The 18,794-nt window shown below is 42.1% G+C and overlaps 1 protein-coding gene across 6 annotated transcripts in view; it reads right to left on the bottom strand.

Moving 5' to 3' along the window:
- Nucleotides 1-18,794, bottom strand: part of rnf44 (ring finger protein 44) — a 151,636-nt gene that overhangs the window by 77,479 nt on the left and 55,363 nt on the right. Inside the window, exon 1 of one of the 6 annotated variants that reach the window (XM_085995275.1) lies at nucleotides 17,585-18,145. The exons of 4 other annotated variants lie outside the window; for them this stretch is intronic. The gene's annotated coding sequence lies outside the window, so the exon portion shown is untranslated. Of the gene's footprint in view, nucleotides 1-5,403; nucleotides 5,672-17,584; nucleotides 18,146-18,794 lie in introns of those variants that run through there. One more of the 6 variants, XM_085995276.1, reaches the window with a different exon arrangement.

Raw genomic sequence — 18,794 nt, 5'->3', positions numbered from 1 at the left:
GATTAGTAAATTACTATCATAAATTTTTACCAAACTTGTCGACGGTTCTGCACCCTCTTAACGCACTGCTACAAACGGGAGTAGTTTGGAAATGGAGTGAAGACTGTAAACGTGCCTTCCATAAATGCAAAGGCTTGATCACGTCCAGGGAAGTGTTGGCTCATTACAACCCATCACTGCCAATCAGACTGGCGTGCGATGCATCCCCTTACGGCGTGGGAGCGGTATTATCGCATAGATTCCCTGATGGCTCGGAGCGGCCGATAGCTTTTGCGTCACGCTCATTGAACTCAGCTGAGCGTAACTATGCCCAGATCGACAGGGAGGCACTCAGCTTGGTGTGGGGGGGGTGAAGAAATTCAATCATTATCTACACGGACAAAAATTTACCTTGTTGGCTGACCATCAACCCCTCGTCTCCATATTCAACCCTAAAAAGGGCGTTCCCATTATGACAGTGCAAAAGCTACAGAGGTGGTCCCTTTTCCTAGGGGCACACCAATATGACATAGAATACAAAGGAACAAAACAGCATGGGAATGCTGACGGGTTATCGCGCCTACCGTTGCCAACTGTGGAAGAGGCACCTACAGTGGACCCAGTGGAGATGTTCCACTCGACCATAGTGGAATGTCTACCGGTGACAAATTCTACCATTGAAAAGGAAACGCGAAATGACCCGACTCTCTCACGAGTCTACGATTTAACGGTGAAGGGATGGCCAGCACATGGCGAACCACTGTTGCCAGCATTCTCGCAAAGAAAACAGCTGTCAGTGTGCCGAGGATGTGTGGATCCAGAGTGGCGATTCCACCCAAACTCAAGGATAGAGTGCTAAAGGAGCTTCACGAGGGGCATCTGGGTGGAGTGAAAATGAAGAACTTAGCCAGAGCGTTTGTGTGGTGGCCAGGTATCGATGGAGACATCGAAGAAATGACCAAGAGCTGTCTAGGATGCCAGAAGGTCCAAAACGCCCCACCACAAGCCCCTCTACATCCATGGGAGTGGCCCTCATCTCCATGGCAAAGGGTACATATCGACTTTGCTGGTCCATTTATGGACTCAATGTTCTTAATCGCGGTGGATGCACACGCCAAGTGGCCGGAGGTAATAAAGATGTCCTCCACCACCACGGAAAAAAACATCACATTATTAAGGACCATATTTACCAGGAATGGGCTGCCTGAACAGATCTGTTCTGATAATGGACCGCAATTTGTATCCGAAGAATTCAGGAAGTTCTTAAAAAACAATGGGGTTAAGCACTACACGTCCGCCCCATACCATCCCGCCACCAATGGATTGGCTGAAAGGTTTGTCCAGGCCTTCAAGAAGGCCATAAAGGCCATGGGTAATGAAGACATAAATCTACAACATAAGGTAGATAACTTCTTGTTTGCATACAGGAATGCAACATATGTGGTTACAAACCAAACTCCCGCCATGATGTTTTTCAATAGAAGCCTAAGATGCCGGCTGGATTTGGTCAAGCCAAACGTCAGAAGGGACGTAGAGAACCGGCAATTTCAAAGCATGAATGAAAGGCCAACTAGAACCTTCCAGATAGGTCAACCAGTTTTGGCCCGGGACTACCGTACCGAGAAATGGCAGCCTGGAACTATTTGCACACGACTAAGACCGCTGATGTATACCGTGGACATTGGAGAAAGCATAGTAAGGCGCCATGCTGACCAGATCATAGAGTCATCCGAAAAAGGACAACCTACACCACAACTCTATACGCCTAGTGATGAAGCAGAGATACCCATAGTATCTACCTCCAATCCGGTGATACTGGAACCAGATGAACCAGACACTGGCATTGAAGCCGAATCGACCTTGCCAAAAGAACCTACTACACCACCGAGGCGTTATCCGGACCGAGTCAGGAAGCCTCCAGAGAGACTGAATTTGTAATTGATTCACTTCAGCAAATGTGTATATTATTGTTCTTGTAAAAATGTTATTTAATGATTACTTAAAATGTTATGTACTATTTATCTAAAAGGGGAGGAATTGTAGTGTATGTACCTTTAAGAGGAACTATGTTTTTGAAGCCCCTGTATACTGTAGTACCAGTAGTGACCACTCGGGTATATAAGCCTGTGTAGCGTCTTGTGTAGTTAGTTCACCTCCAGACTTTGTTCAGTAAACACTTGTTAAATCAACTCCTGCATTCAGTGTCTCCATTAACACAAGGATCTAACAAAAACGTATAAGCAAACAAGTTGAATTCAAGCAAAGAAAAACTCAACTTGGTGTTGGTGCAAACGGTCAAAGTCAATATGCTGCCTGGAATGATAATTTCTGTATGTTGCTGGCTGTTATAAGAATTATCAAATTATTTTTTGAAGAGGCAAATATGGTTCTACCAGGAGTTACAGAGACAACAAAAGTATCTCACAAATAACTCCTAATACCACTTTGTGAAACACTGGTGTAAGTCATGGTCACTGTGGGGACAATTTCTGGTACTCAGCAGAAGCTCAATACCAAAAAGGCCCACTTTTCACAATGATTCCATTTCTATAAATGTAGAACTGTTTTAGTCAATTTGCACCAAAGGACAATGTTGAGTTACTAATATTATGAAGCCACTGGCACATGATCCAAATGTGTACTGGCATCATTTTCATGCAAGGACTATATTACTGCAACTGGCTTAAGGACATACAACTGCAAGCTTACTGAACTGTGATGAGACATTAGCCTACTTAAATCAGAGTTTGAAGACTGCCTCCCTGTCCTCAAACAGTTATCACTCATTTGCAGAATTGATGACATGGAAGCACAGCCAAGTCTCGAAGTTCATGGTGAATGAAAGAACTTGCTTTTATATAACGCATTTCATGACCCCCAGGACATCCTAAAGTGCTTTACAGCCAATGAAGTAGATTTGAAGTGAAGTCACTGTTGTAATGTAGGGAAACTCAACAGTTAATTTCCGCACAGAAACAGCATCCCACAAACAGCAATGAGATAATGATCAGATCATCTGTATTAGATGTTGGTTGAAGGATAAATATTGGCCAGAACATTCCCTGCTCTTCTTCAAATAACGCCACGAGATCTTTTATATCAACTTGAGGGAGCAGACGTTTAACATCTCATCCAAAGAACGTTACTTCAGTACTGCACTGAAGTGTCCGCCTAGATTATGAGCTCAAGACTCTGGAGTGGGACTTGAATCCATGATCTTTTGACTCACAAGCATGAGTGGTACCACTGAGCCAAGGCTCTTGGTGTACAGAATCTTGAGCACAAATCTGCATCTTATCACTTCACAGCACAGTGCATTACAGCCTCAGCCACTGTGCTGTCCTTCAATATTGAAGCACCACTTCAAAATGTAAACTAGCTTACCTGATTAAGTTTATGTTTCACAAACCAATGTTATAAAATCACTCCCCTCCTGCTCCTTTCTCGCTCACACACACACTCCTCTAGCTGTCAGGGAACTTAAAATAAGTTTCCACAATATTTGTAAACAATGCAACATATACCTATTGCTAAACCAAAACACCACAACCTGTACAATCTAATCAAGCTCAATCTACACGTTCCCTGTCCAATGATTTATCACAAACTTAATTTAGTGCACTAAAATATTGTTGCTGCAAAAACATTACTTGCTATAGCATTGTGAAACAAAAGTCTTAACTGTTATCACTGGAATAGTACGACAGTGTGTTTTCTAATGGTTCTACCAACCAGAAAACAAAGTGGTTTGGCAGAGTTAGATTTTCTACTGTGGAGTTAGATACATGCCATTTTGCAAGTAACATTACTGAACACTTTTGTCAATGGATTGTTTTTGTTTTAAAGTGTTCAAAGTCCCATGTGCAATGTAGCTAGACAGATAGAACTAGGATCAGAAATTCCAACTCAGCCAAAGCTTCTCTTTCCTTTCAAGTTGCTAGGATCATCAGTAAACAGCATACCTTAAGATTTGTGTTTCATTATACTATTGTGCAGAGCTAGATCTTACTGCTGGCAGAGCTCTGTCAGTTGACTGCAAGTTGGGAATGCCAGCAAAGTTTTGTCCATCTGAAAAAAATTATTAACAAGGAAAAACCTCTCCAGCATCCCAACTGGAGGAGGCTTCTGTGGAGGAGGCAGGCTTGTACAAGGTGGAAACTAGATGGGGAAATAACTGCACTGACATCCAAATCAGAAATAACTTTCAGGATATAGTGAAAATATCAGGAGTCTGTGTAAAACACAACACACTTTAAATTTCTATTGCATATCAGGTAGCCCACCTCAAACCCAAAGAGATGTTTAAATCTGACAAGAAGGCTGGTAGACAGACAAGGGGAGCAGTTGGCTGACACTGGGGTTGTAAGCGAAGGCCATATGCTGCAACCTAATGCCCAGAATAAAACCTTTTGTGAATCAATCAGGTCAAGTTTTCAATTAGCATCTCAAGTCAACGTGAAATTTAGAAAGTCGCGAACTTACTGTAGATAAACTTCCCAGTTGGGACCGTGATATTTTGTTGTTTTGCTATCCAGCAGTCGGAAGGAGAAAGGGTACACAATGTAGCGATGCCTGCACCATTTGAAAAAACATGAGCTTACTCTGCCCAGCCTAGCACGATTATACCGTTCAAAGCTGCTGCACCGGGGGGTGGAGCACGTTTTTCAGCTCATTCATACAGCAGATTGTGTATCCAACAAAAAAAATACAAAAAAGTGGGTAGCCGGCGCCCCCGCATCTGCCAGGTGATTTGATATAAAGCCCAATGTACAATAACACAAGGATGTAAGTGGAGCAGCGATTCGGAGCCGCGCCGCCAGGGCACCACGTGCTCGCAGACAAACAAAGCAACAATGAATCTCCGGAAAGAAAAGGAGCAAAGCCGAGCCGAGCCCGGCACAAGCCAGCCGCGCCGCGCCGAGCCCACGGTCCCAACTGTCTCCCCGGGCACGGGGTGCGGGGTAATAAACGGGACCATTCGAGGTCCATTAATGTCAATCTATTAACCGCCCCCGAATCCAGAAGCCGAACAATAGGATCAAAATAACACAAAAAGAGAGAGGTGCCTGAGTTCAGTTAAACAGCTCCCTTTTCCCCAAGTACCGGGGAGGAGGGGGGCTCGAAGGTTTTTTTTTTAAAATCGGGATCCAAGCCCAGGTTTTTATTTGAAGAGTGACAGAAACCCAAGGGATCCCCCCACCCCCAACAACAACAACCACCCCATAGACTGGTCAGTTTCATCTAAACCGCGCTCTATCCGTCCAAAGCCAGCCCCGCAGATCAATAAATAAATGAAATAAAGAAAGAACCCATCACAATAAAGCCCCCGTTTCTCTGCCCGCCCGAGCAGCAGCCCCCTGCCCCCGGGAGGCGAGCGCTGTGAGCCGCGGGTGGGTGGCCAGTTTGAAGGAGCCGCGCTATTACCTGCCCTGCTGAAACTGATCAGGAAGAGCCGCTCCAGCTGAAACAATGTATCGAGGTCAATGTATCCAACCCGTGCTCTCACTGTCTCTCTCTCACTCAGCCGCCTCTCGCTCCTTTCTTCCCCTCTGGCCCGCAGGATCTCGCCTCTTGCCTTGCCTCCTGCCCACCAGGCTCGGTGTACGGGTTTTTAAAATATAGCTTTAGTTTTTTGTTGTTGTTGTTGCAAGCTCCGCTTCTCCTCCCGCTGTCGCTAAGTTTGCGATTAAACTCCCGGCTCCGAACGGGCACAACCTTAAAAAGTTTGATTCACAACATTCGGAGGCGAGCGCGCTCCCGCGGTCGGCGCGTTCACGGAGCTCAGCCTCGTGTTTTTTTTTAAGAAGGGGAGAGAGAGAGTCGATCACATAGCACACGGTGCGTACCCTAAGGTGGTCAGACACAGACTGTGGGGGGCGCGGGGGCAGATTCAGCTAGCTTACACTTGAAGTCGATCCCTCCAGTTCCCTTTCCCAACAGTCTCAACATTTTTGAACAAAGTGCCTCATGGAGGTCATGATCCTATTCTTTTGATTTGTGTTGCCGTCTCCTAACTTTTCCACACAAAAGCAGCATGGTCTTCAGGAAAGTGGAAAATTGTTATTGTTTCAGGAGAGAAAAGGGACATGCTTTTTTGTTTATAATTAAACGAGGAAGTAAGTTTTCAAATACAATTTACATTCTCTAGATGTATGTTTGTAAACAAATGAAAAATATTTGCCGAGAACCTTTTTCCCCACAAACATGGTGCTTTACAGTTTTCTTTTAATTTTCCTTTTTACCAATTTTCTCCTTGTCATTCATAAAGTGGTAGTCTCCTTGCTGGGTACAGTTCCATGGGGATCAGGTGTCCCCCCAGTAGTTATTATTCATGTGCGAGTGTCAGGAGGTTGTTCAACTGAAGGGCAACACAACCAAGCTCAACCTGTCCTCATCAGATACCAACATGTGCACTCCCAGTGATGATCTCCAAGTAGCAACCAGGGGTAGGAACCTTAGTCAATCCTAATTGTGGCACCCTCATCAACCTCCCAGCTAGGGTAAGCTGACTCAGAACATGCTGGGAATCAAACCTGGGACCTTCTTGGTGTATGGCTCTGCTATTCACTGGACAAGCTCACTGAACCATCAGAGATCAGAGCCAGAGTCTAACGACCGACAGCAATGTCTTTTCAAGACCGTCCATCTCCTCAGCCCATAAATTAAAAACTGTTGTACCAAGTCACGAGAGAGGGATTGTCCAGCCCATGGACATCATCAATGCTGATCTTTGATCAACCGAATTTGAGGTGCAATACAAAAGACAGAAGAAGTCATTTCTGCCCCAGACCTCCAGGAAAGAACAAGAACCTCTCCTCCCCCATTTCCCCTGCATTCTCACTCCCTTGAGGAAGACCAAGTGGAGACATCAGATGAAATTGAGATCCCAGCTCATGCCTCTGAATTCAGAGTACATTACTATATTACTGTAGCTACTAGGTTATTCCACACATTTGAAAGATTTGATTTACAATGTGGCCCAGAAAGGGTCTAAAACAGTTGAACATATTACTAGATTATCTGTTAAAAGCAGAAGTGGTTGATCAGGATTATAAGCAATGGTATGGACACTGATCAAAAAAAAATCTTGTAAGTTTTCTTTCCCAGCCCCAGGGGAGGGTGGGGATGGAGAAGCTTTATTTTTTTGTAAAACCTTAAGGAGATTTATCAAAAAGTGCAGGATTTTCAGAAATTGTGTGTTTTATACTAGTAAAACAGGCACCATTTCACTTCATTTCTTGGATCTGTAGCTTTTGATTAAATTAAGTGAAAATATCAGATATTAAATAAGTATTTAGTGCAGAATATTGGATTATAGCACATTCATATTAAGTCAGCTTGACCTGTAATTGGTTTTTCAGCTATAAAAAAATCAGTGTAAGATTGCGTTAAATTGATTGCAGAGATTCACAATATTAAACTGCATACAGCAACTGTACAAGAATAAAGACACATTCCACAAATACAAATTAAATGAACAAATGACTTGAGCAGAATCCCTTTTTATACGTGCACACTCGTAGACCACAAAAACACACCTATTCCATCCCTTTGACGATACCAACTTAACCAAATATTAACTAGGCATTATTCGGAGTTCTTGTTTCAAATACCCTAACCCTAACCAGAAAGCAAACAGCAAAAAAAAAAATACACAACTGCAAATGCACATGTATTCACAGAAATTCAGAGCAATACTGTGCTGCACTATACATAGTGCTTATTGGCACTAAAAGGTACAGGTATGCATTACATACACAGCAAAGAGAACCATTATTGTGTAAATAAGAAATGGGAAAATGCAGTGCAAGATAAATAGGTACTAGTTAATGAATGAGTGCAGAGGCATAGAACTGACAATTAATGTAAAAAAAGTATACTGCAAAGTTGTAACATTAGCTACACATTTGATATCAAACTGAAAGGTATCCTACATTTACTGTATACATGCGCTCCACAGCTATTATGTACAGTGACAAAGTGCAGCTTATTCAAACCATTACAATAGTTACGTTACCTCTAGATTTGACTATTCCAATGCACTCCTGGCTGGCCTCTCACATCCTAGGTAAACTTGAGGTGATCCAAAACTTGTCTGCCTGTGTCCTAACTTGCACCAAGTCCCATTCACCCATCACCCCTGTGCTCACTGACCTACATTGGCTCCTGGTTAAGCAGCGCCTCGATTTCAAAATTCTCATCCTTGTTTTCAAATCCCTCCATGGCCTTGCCCCTCCCTATCTCTGTAATCTCCTTCAGCCCCACAACCCCGCGATATCTGCGCTCCTCTAATTCTGCCCTCCTGAGCATCCCTGATTATAATCGCTCAACCATTGGTGGCCGTGTCTTCTGTTGCCTAAGCTCTGGAATTCCCTCCCTAAACCTGTCTGCCTCACCAACTCCTTTTCCTCCTTTTAGACACTCCTTAAAACCTATCTTTGACGAAACTTTTGGTCACCTGCCCTAATTTATCCTTATGTGGCTCGGTGTCAATTTTTTTTGTCTTATAATACTCATGTGCAGCGCCTTAGGACGTTTTACTACGTTAAAGGCGCTATATAAATACAAGTTGTTATTTTGTATTACAATTGATGTACATCCAATTCTCTGGACTGCAGAGATTTTCAGTTCTATCTTGTAAAAAGATACGGTTTCTCATTCTCTTCCACTGCAACACCCTGAAATTTAGAGCCCCCAAAATCATTATTTGATGTGTATTAATTACAAACGTAATACAGATAGAGGCTGAGTGGTTAAAAGTTTACAATGATGCCAATATTTCCAATAATTCTAACAATTAATTATTTTCACACTGAATCAAAAAGTCCTAGTTATATAATTAAATTCACATGGACATAGCATAGCTGTAATTATTAATATATTTTACAATTACTTTATTAATAAACATGCACCTGATTTTTGTAATTATATATTCTATTGATCAAAGAGATTAATGCAATACAGAGAAAAATTATAATACTAGAAATGCAGAAATACATCCTGGTCAAATGGATACTCAGCTATTACGGAGTATCCAATATTTATCATTGTCACTGAGCCCTACTCCCTTTTGACTATACTTTTTGCCATTAATATGTATGCCAATTAGCAAATAATTTTTAGAATTATTTGTTCGATGGCTTGATGACAAGATCAGTTGATTTACCTTTTCATCAATGAAAATGTTACAATACATTAGCCTGTTATATTAATTGCTGAACACACACACACCAATAACCATTTATATAATCAAGATATCAGCCTTGGCTCAGTAGTAGCACTCTCGCTTCAGTCAGAAGGATGAGTCAGGTTGAAGCCCGACTCCAGAGACTAGAGCAGATAATCGAGGCTGACACATTGGTTAAGTACTGAGGGAGTGCTGCACTGTCGGAGGCGACGTCTTTCGAATGAGACGTTAAACCGAGGCCCTGTCTGCTCTTAGGTGGATGTAAAAGATCCACGGCATTATTCAAAGAAGAGAAGCAGAGTTCTCCTGGTGTCCTGGCCAGTATTTATCCCTCAACCAATATTACTGAAATAGATTGTCATTTATCCGTATGTGGGGGCCTTGATGTGCGCAACTTGGCTGCTGCTTACATTACAACAATGATTACACTTCAAAAAAAACTGAATTGGTTGTAAAGCACGCTGGTATATCCTGTGGTGGAGAAAGTGGCTATGTAAATGCAACTTCTTTCCTCATAGCCCCTTTAATGTAGAAAACATTCCACTGTGTGTCACAGAGGCATAATGAACAAAATGGATGCCAAGCCGAAGAAGCATATATTAGGCTGGGTGACCAAAAACTTGATCAAAGAGCTTGAGTTTTAAAAAGGATCTTAAAAAGAGGTGGAGAGATGGAAGGGTTTAGGGAGAGAATTCCAGAGCTTAGGGCATTGATAGCTGAAGGCATATATGTGAAGAGGGGGGGGGGGGGGGGAAAGAGATGTACAAGAGGGAAAACGGAGAAGAGAGTTTAGGCAGGGTTGCAGTTATAATGTTGGCGCTGTTTACAGAAATACGAAGGCCACGGAGGGATTTAAACATGAGGATGAGAATTTTAAATTTGAAGCACTGGGGGAACCAGGAGCCAATGTAGGTCAACAAAAAACAAGGGTGGTGGCTAAGCGGAACTTTTTGCAGAAAAGGATGCAGGCAGCAGAATTTTGGATAAGCTGAAGTTTATGGAAGATGGGAAGCTGTCCAGGCGAGCATTGGAATAGTCGAATCTGGAGGTGACAAACATGGATAATGATTTCTGCAGCCAACAGGCTGAGGCAGGGGCAGAGGTGGGTGAGGTTATTGAGATGGAAGTAGGCAGTCTTTGTGAGAGGCTATAGGGTCATATGGGACGCCGAGGTTGCAAACATCTGGAGGTGATGGTGTGGAGGTGGGAAGACAAGCTATTGGTAGAGATGTTCTGGCTACAATCAAAATTTAAGAATGAGAGCAGTCCTACTAAGCTGGCCAACAGAGGAGAGGGTTTGGGTAAGAATGGTCTGGTCGACCGTATTAAAAGCTATAGAGATAGATTGAGAATGAGCAAAGGGTTAATGCACTACACAGTCGCAAAGAATATATTTCATTACTTTGATCAGGAGGGATTCAAACAGGGAATTGCAGGAAAAATAGTCACACATTTGACAGGCAAGAAAACATTCAAGGACTTTGGAGAGGTGAGGGAGGTTAGAGCTGAGGGCAATATATTTGCAAGGACAGTGCAGTTGAGGGTGGGTTTTTTGAGGGGGTGATGATGGCAGTTTTGAAAGGGAGAAGGGCAGTACCCGAGTAGAGGGAACATTTACAGTACTAGATTGCACGAGAACTAAGAAGGGAAATTGGGTGGTCAGCAGTTTAGTGGGAATGGGGTCAAGGAAGTGGGAATGGATTTAAGGGAGCAGGAGGTGGGTCCTCTGGATGTGATGAGCTTGGATAGGGCACGAGGGGAGAGTGGAGAGAAACTATAGACAGATGGGGTTTCAGGGCTAGGGTAGCGGGAGCCTGGGCATGGTCGGCATGGGGAAGGGGTGGAAGCAGTAGAGGCAGCTGAATGGATGATGTCTATCTTGGTGATAAAGAAATCCATGAGCTCTTTGCACTTGTTAAGAGTTGAGGGCATTCACCAATTTATGGGATGGAGAGATGTACAATTAAGTCTCTAAACAATTAAGTTCTGACGAAAGGTCATCAACCTGAAACATGAACTCTGTTTCTCTCTCCACAGATGCTGCCTGACTGGCTGAGTATTTTCAGCATTTTCTGTTTTTATCTCTAAACAACATTACAAGTCACTCAAACCTGTGTGCAACATTCTCTCTGGACTTCACACCAGCTCAGAACGTCAGGAAGCTTTTAGGACTTAAAAAAATATAGTCGGGCTAAAACCTATTACTCCATACCCACTTTATAAATTATTTTCTCCCCTCTAAGTCCCCTGATCCACTAGTCATCAGCTGTGAGAGAGGGGCAGGCTACCTGCTCCCAAACCTCTGGTCAATCGAACCTGTCACGAGAAGGCATGCAGGAGCACTGTGGGTTAGATTTCTCTTCCTTCCCTCTGCTGAAACACCATACAGTACATCCAAGATCAGAAACCCACGTCCCACTGTCTGTGCTGCAACAATTTTAGACTTTTAACATTCCATGATAACCTAATTTTAGCATCCTTTTCAGGTGGAAATGTTTAGGTCAATGAAAAGATTCATGGGTTACAATTTGCTGTCAAAATAACAGCGCGTCTAATGGCACATGCCATTATTTATGCGCAAATGCTACAGCAACTTCAAGCAAGAGCAGATGCGCGGTTAAACGCGGAAATCCAAAAGTTGCTGTCCAAGATGCGCCACTTCGCCGTTAGCTTTGTGAAAATGGCATCTCATTGTCTGCCTCACTATTGAAATGCATTGAACGACATAAAGTTACTGCATTTGCGCAGTAGATACGAACTAAACTCGCCACAGATAGTTAAGTCTTGTCCATTTCAGTCCAAGTACCCTTTTAATGATGTGATAAGTGTTAAGTAATGTCAGTCAACCTCTCTGGCACTGAAAAATAACTATTACAAGTGTGCAGTCTCATTCCTTTAGGCTTTAATTGTTGTTGGAAATTTGAAAAATGCTAATTTAAAAAAAAACTCTTCCTGTCTCTTTTCTCTCTCTCACTCAATGTAATCTTTCTTTCCCTCTCTATTTCTCTTTCTGCACCTGATTTAGCATCGAATTCACCCACTCTAATTTACGCTTCCTTCTCAGTCTTTTCGATGCTAATTTCACAATGCTTCACTCTGATTGGTTAAGGAGATACACAGTTGCTTTCCCTGTTCACTCCGGTCCCAGATGCCCCGTTTCCCTCGCTGTGCCGTTATCAGCTCACACTTCCAGCAACTTGCCATGTGACAACATTTTAAAACCTAAACGTGCAAGGGCAAATCTAACTAACGGCAGAAGCCCTTAGATGCCCTGCTACAGCAAATTATGGCCCAATATTCAGTGAAACTTTTGAGAAACAGTGCCTAAACAATCATTGCACTGCATCAGAGAGGGTATCTTCAATGTCACAAGCATTCAAAGTAGAATTACCAACAAAAACTGATGTTTGATAACTTACTTTTGACTACTTTACACCACTACTTTTTATGGAGGGGGAGGAAGAAAAGTGTTTTTCACAAAATAGCTAGTTTCTTCATAAAAGAGCTGAATGTTGTAAACTTGTCTACCAGTATTAATTTTAACAAAAATAAAATAAATATTGCACCGCTAGTGGAAGTGAAGCAAAACCAAGACAGAAAAAATATTCAGACAAATGAGCATCTGGTGACAAATATCCAGCCCGCACTCTCATGAATACACGCAATATACATTGCTTCATGTGAAAACATCACTTAAGAGTCTTCACCAGCCCAGGACTCCTAATATTTGCTCAAAAACGTACAAAGGTCTCAGACACGCAATTTCAGGGCCTCATCCCTTTTGTTCCCCCAACCAGCTGCTGATTCTCTGATCAAGTCTCATGCGACCTCCTGGGTGACACTGCCCACTGGGCCTCTCTTTCATGCACTGTCTGCACTTTAGCAGTGGCAATGGTCGTATGGAGTCTCCCTAAGCAACAGCAGCAGGGAACCATCATAAAGAAAGTGTTGACACTGGACTTGGACACTTCAGTCATTGGAAGAGGAAGACAAGAAAAAGATTAAAAATAAAGAGATAATAAAAGGAAAAAGAAATGGTGAATGTTTACTTTCTCAATAGTGCAATGGAAACACCCCCTTCAGTGGTTGGTTGAATAATTAACAGGACTGTTCCTCTATTCCTACATGTGCATGTAGATGCTGCACTGTTTTTACCATGTCAAGTGTGTTTTGTAAACATTTGAAAACTTGAATAAAATGAGAAAGAGAAAGATATAATAAGGAAGCCTGAAAGATAAAAATGAATGATTACAAAAGTAAATGGAAGAAGTATTCTAAAAGAAAAAATATATATACACAAGGGAAAGTACAAAAAAAGTAACAGCTTAAAAAAAAGCTCCCTTTTTAAAAGCGGGTGAAAAAAAACAGAAATCTTGTTCACAAACCATTGGCCCTTTTGAGCAGAGCTATATCAAGGCTGTGATGGGCGATGTTACGTATGGAAATTATGTATAAAAATGAAACAGGGACCCACTTTTACTAAAGGTCATTTTGGCACAAAGGCTATATGCTCCCTCTCCTGCTGAAAAAGACATCATCCTTCAAGTCCAAAAATTAATTGCTCGGCCTTCCAGCACAAAACCAAGCCTTTTACAAATAAATAAATCACTTAAATGCACCGGGAGAGAGGAAAAGGGAACAGACTTGCAATTTTGGGGTGTGTATTCTATAGAATGCATTACTACCAAATCAAAGGTCATAACTTGTTAGTGACACAGAATGTAAAAAAAAATCCAATCTGTCAAACTATACCCTACATGACCCAACTACCAGCCCTTAACGCTCAACTGGGAAAATGGGGGGGGGGGGGGGGGGGTCACAGCTCTGGATCCTATTTCCGTTCTCAAGTTGTTTAATGTTTAAATTCTGTGAACTGTAGAGGCTAAAACATGTAAAGTATTTATTTATATAGTATGTCCCATACTGTTGATGTAAAACCAAAACCGGTACAGTATTGAATTTAAACTGGCAAATGTACACTAAAATCCAAAATGTGTGTGGAGTTAGTAGGATTTTTCCAGCGTAATACTCAGAATACTGACAGGCACATTATTTATATAGCTGGAGCAGTGACAGAGCTTGCAAACAACACTGCGTCTCCTAAAACAGAACCAGTGCATTTAGCAATGGATCAGCAAGAGCAAAACCAGAATGAGTATAGATGGGAGATGGAACATATTCCAACAGGCGACAGATATTCTTTGTACAATGTTCGCACCAGCACTAAACTGTCCCAGGCAGACACCAGTCTAAAAAGATAAGTTTTTAGTTCAGTTTTGGTCGAGCAGCAATATTGATTCATTTCCCCTGTGGGTGTGTGCCTCTGTGCCAGGAATTCCATTTTTACTGCTAATAAAGATTATAATAACTTACAAAGGAAAAGATAAAGTGCCTTTGCTGTTATTCAAAGATTAAACGGATCAAATTTATGGGAAAAAGTTTTTAATGCTGACAAATGCTCACTTGACAACAAAATCCGGACTCCATCGCCTGCTACAGAATCATTCAGATAACTCCCTACAAATTCACAGCACATGTGGGAGTCTAGAAACTACACTTTCCAATGTGAGTGGAGACAAGTTTTTTTTTAACCAAAAACACAGATGCAATAGAGGAAATACAGCACGTTACACTAATGATGGTGGATTATTGGTTTTATTTAACAAGTGTGGAAAGAGACATTTCTCAAACACATGTGGCAAATGGGTTAAATAAACAGATCCCACATGTGAAATAAAAGCAGAATGCACTGTGGTGGTTTATTGTACAATCAATAGATCAGACATTTAGGTTGGGTTTAAAAGTCATCCGGAGTGCAGTATGCAGTAGGGACTTTTAAGTGATCATTCAACACAGCGTGCTGTTATTTTTAAATGTCACTGTGAGAATCATCACCAGCAAGTTTAGCCATGTGATGAACCTTTTTTGCACCAATGATATACGAAGTGTACCAAGTGTAGGGAATAGACAGCTGATGGCAAGTTTCAAGGAAGTGATTTGATTGCACAATTTGAACATGAAAAACAGTGAGACTGAATTACTAAGTGAAAACTTGTACTTATAGAGCACCTTATTTTCAGGACATCGAGGCACTTCACCACAGTATTTTTTAAAGCTTCAGTCCCTGTTGTTATGTAGGCAAACACAGCGTCAAATTTGCACAACAGCAAATTAGATGAATGACTGGTTAATCTGTTCTGCTGGTGTTGGTTGTGGGAGAAATATTGGTGTCGACACCGGGAGAACTCCCAACTCCTCTTCAAATAATGTCATGGGATTTTGTATGTCCAGCTGAATCACTGGAACAGACGTACAGAACATCGATTTAACATCTCATCAAAAAGATGACTCCTTGGGCAATGCAGCACTCCCTCAGAACTGCATTGAAGTGTCAGCCTAGATTACATGCTCAAGTTCTAGAGTGGGGCTTAGACCCTTAACTTTCTTATTCAGAGGTGAGAGAGTGTTACCAACTGAGTTCAGCTCACGTTTATAAAACTCACTGCTGGAGTTATCCAATAGTCCATTTCATAAAAAAACTGCTACCCTGGCCAATATTGATGATATAAGTAAATGGGTAATTAAAATGGACCTGCAAGGCCATATACCTTCAACCCCTTTATCACAATATAAAAGTATTCATAGAGATTCTTTGCTTCAGACCATCAGATAATATGTTGACTCTGCAAATCATAAAGATGCAGCATTCTCACTGTTCTATAACCAATCTTACATTACTTGCACAACAGGAGTCTCCATATAGATAAACAAAGAATACCCATGGTAACTTTAAAACCAATCCAGTCTTATTCCTAAAAAGGTCAGTAGCCCACAAAAAATAATGAAATAATGCAGATCCAACAAAGCTTTGCCACAAATTAAACTCAAAACTTCTAAGGAGAGTAGCATTTAGCCAACCATTGTAATAAGAGCAATGAGCCCCTGCAAAATAGATATATAGGCATGGTCCCCACAGTAATGATATATGGCTAGTGCGCACCCCCCCTCCCCCGCACATCTTGTCAAATAGTGTCTCTTCTCCCCCCACCCCCCTTCCCCAAACAGCAACACAGAAGAGATACAGAACAAGAGATACACCAAAGACAGAGTTCTGTTGTTACTTCAGAGAACAGCAGCCCAGTTCACACCATACAAGAACCAGGGCAATGCACAACGAGGCAGCTAGAGAAAGGGAATGAGGAAGGTGGGGATTGAGGACACTTTTTAAAAAGTGGAATATGGAGAATGTTGGTGAATGGGGAATAATGAATAGGGTTTCTTTTGTATATTGGACAGAATTAACTGCCATAGAAGTGTAAATTGCATGCTGAATTTCAAATCCATTTTATTTTAATCACACAAAATCAGAATCTCAATGTGATCAACACACGAAATGCTTCTCATTTGAGAGGTAACTGCTCCCTAGGGCACAAGTGATACATATAATACTGTCAAACTCCTAGATAACAAAACATGCAGAGTTATTTTTAAATAGATCCCAACTGTTTTAATTTTTTTTAAGCTAAAGGCCAATATTTACTACATAGTATGTTTCAGTGAAGAAGTTTTGCAGAATTTGAGCCAGACTGAAGAATACAACCCTGAGTTTGCAATAAAGGCAACAAGCCAGGCTAAAACTGCCAATGGAAAAGTAGGATCCCGCTTTTCATCTGGACTGTTAAAAGTTTCTGAAACCCACTGAACCCAAACAGCAGCAGTGAAAACCTAAATGCCACAGAAAGGCTTTGCAGTGAGATTCTACCACATACCTCAAACCTTAGGCTGTTTTCTAGATTAAAAAACACTAGTTACGTTGCACAAATAGTTTTTAAAATAATATTTTATAATAATTATACATGCTGGTGGAAGAGGAAACACACCCTCCCTAGAAAATAAATAAATAAATGGCCAAACAGTGCGCTAAAGCTTTGTTGGGTCACTAAAATCCGTCACTCTTGCTCATCTGTAATTACTGTACATCAAACAGCTAGAAGGCCAAGGGCCTTTGTATTCCTCCCAATGCAGGCAAAAATGTACAGTTGCAATTCAGGCCTAAACACGATCTTAAAGAAATGCAAACGATCCCAGCATTGACCATGCAATAATCCCAATAAATACAAAAAAAATTAACCGACGCACTAAGTCCCCGCGTAGCCCGAGCAACCACTGAAAGGAAAGGGGGGAAAATAAGGAAATAAAAATATAAGACAGCACCAGCAAAAACAAGGCGGGGGCTGTGATCTGACGGCAGTGCACGAAAAAAAGCACAAACAAAAGCCAGCCAAGGCTAGAGACTCGTATGCAATCGGAGCAAAGCTGGCTTGGTGCAACCTTCGTTCAATGCAAACATACGCCCAAATATTGCTATTCGAAATATGCGCAACACTATGCAAAGCCTTTAAAAGCATTCTCGTATACCTGATTTAGGTTTTTAATCTGACATCACTTTAATCGCTGATCTTGCCCACTTCATCCTCCTTCACCTCTCACTACATGTTCAGTGCTTTCCTATTATCTAAGAGCTCTCTTTCTTTCTCTCGGTTTTTTTTCCCTGCTGGTCCTCCAAGGCTCAAAATGGAACCGTCCAGGGGCGTCACCAAACATAAATAGGTAAGTAATCGGGCTCGATTTTCACCAATGCGGTTCTTTCGCAGATCCTTCTTTGCGAGGCGGACTCCCAATTGCTGCATGGAGCGGTTAGCAGCCCCAGCGAGCGGGTGGTGCTGGAGAATGCTCCGGGTGGCAGGGGTTGGAGCCGCTGGCGGAAGCTCGCCTTACCCCCGGCATGTAGATTTCACTGGGCTGCTCGCGCTACGACAAACAACGCCGCTGATTGACAGCTGAGCCCAGTGCCCAGATCCGAGGCAAGAAGCTCCAGAGAGAGAGAGAGAGAGAGACAGGCAGAGAGCAGACAACATCCGCTACCACACACCAGCTCCACCTTACTAAGGCAGCTGTAGAAGAATTATACAGGCAACACAAAATATTCGATATCTGTGCTAATGAGTCACTTGTTTCAGTTAGTGAGACAAAGCAAGCTGAAGGAGTTTGTTGGCGTTACCGCAAAAGACTCGTTTGCTGTTCTTTGTATTGAATTGTGTGTTTTTTTTGCCTTTAATAGGCCAGGGGGCTACAGCGGCGAAAGTGAACTATGTTAATGACTTTTTTTAAAAAAAAGTGAAAATAAACTCGATCAGCTGGCCTGGATTGACGTGCATGACATGACGTAAGGTCACATTTTGTTGCTTCGTGCAGCAAGAAGACAACACAGCCTCCTGAGCAAGCGACACGATTACGTCGCCTCCTGTGCATGCCCAGTGGTGAGCTCACAGTGCTGGATTATATTTGAAGGTGCTTTTACATTAGTTTTTTTTTTAATGGCTTCCGGAGCACGACCCCTCATCTGCCATTCTTCTTGGAACCATTGGAAGCGACCGGAGGGGACTCCCAGGGATCAACATGTCATGATGCAATTGAATGCCACCACGCTTCTAGCGGTAAAAGCCATAAAAGAGTTAACTGTATTAAAGTGGGCCAAAATCTTTAGATACCTGGAGCACAAGACCTGATGCCAAGAGAGAACAAATAGTCTTTATTTCTAGAAAGGACAACATCCAAAGTTGTGCTT

The sequence above is a fragment of the Somniosus microcephalus genome, chromosome 8 (assembly GCF_052327205.1).
Source record: "Somniosus microcephalus isolate GS21.2 chromosome 8, FLI_Smic_1.0, whole genome shotgun sequence".
NCBI lineage: Eukaryota > Metazoa > Chordata > Chondrichthyes > Squaliformes > Somniosidae > Somniosus > Somniosus microcephalus.
This window is presented reverse-complemented; position numbering and strand designations above follow the sequence as displayed.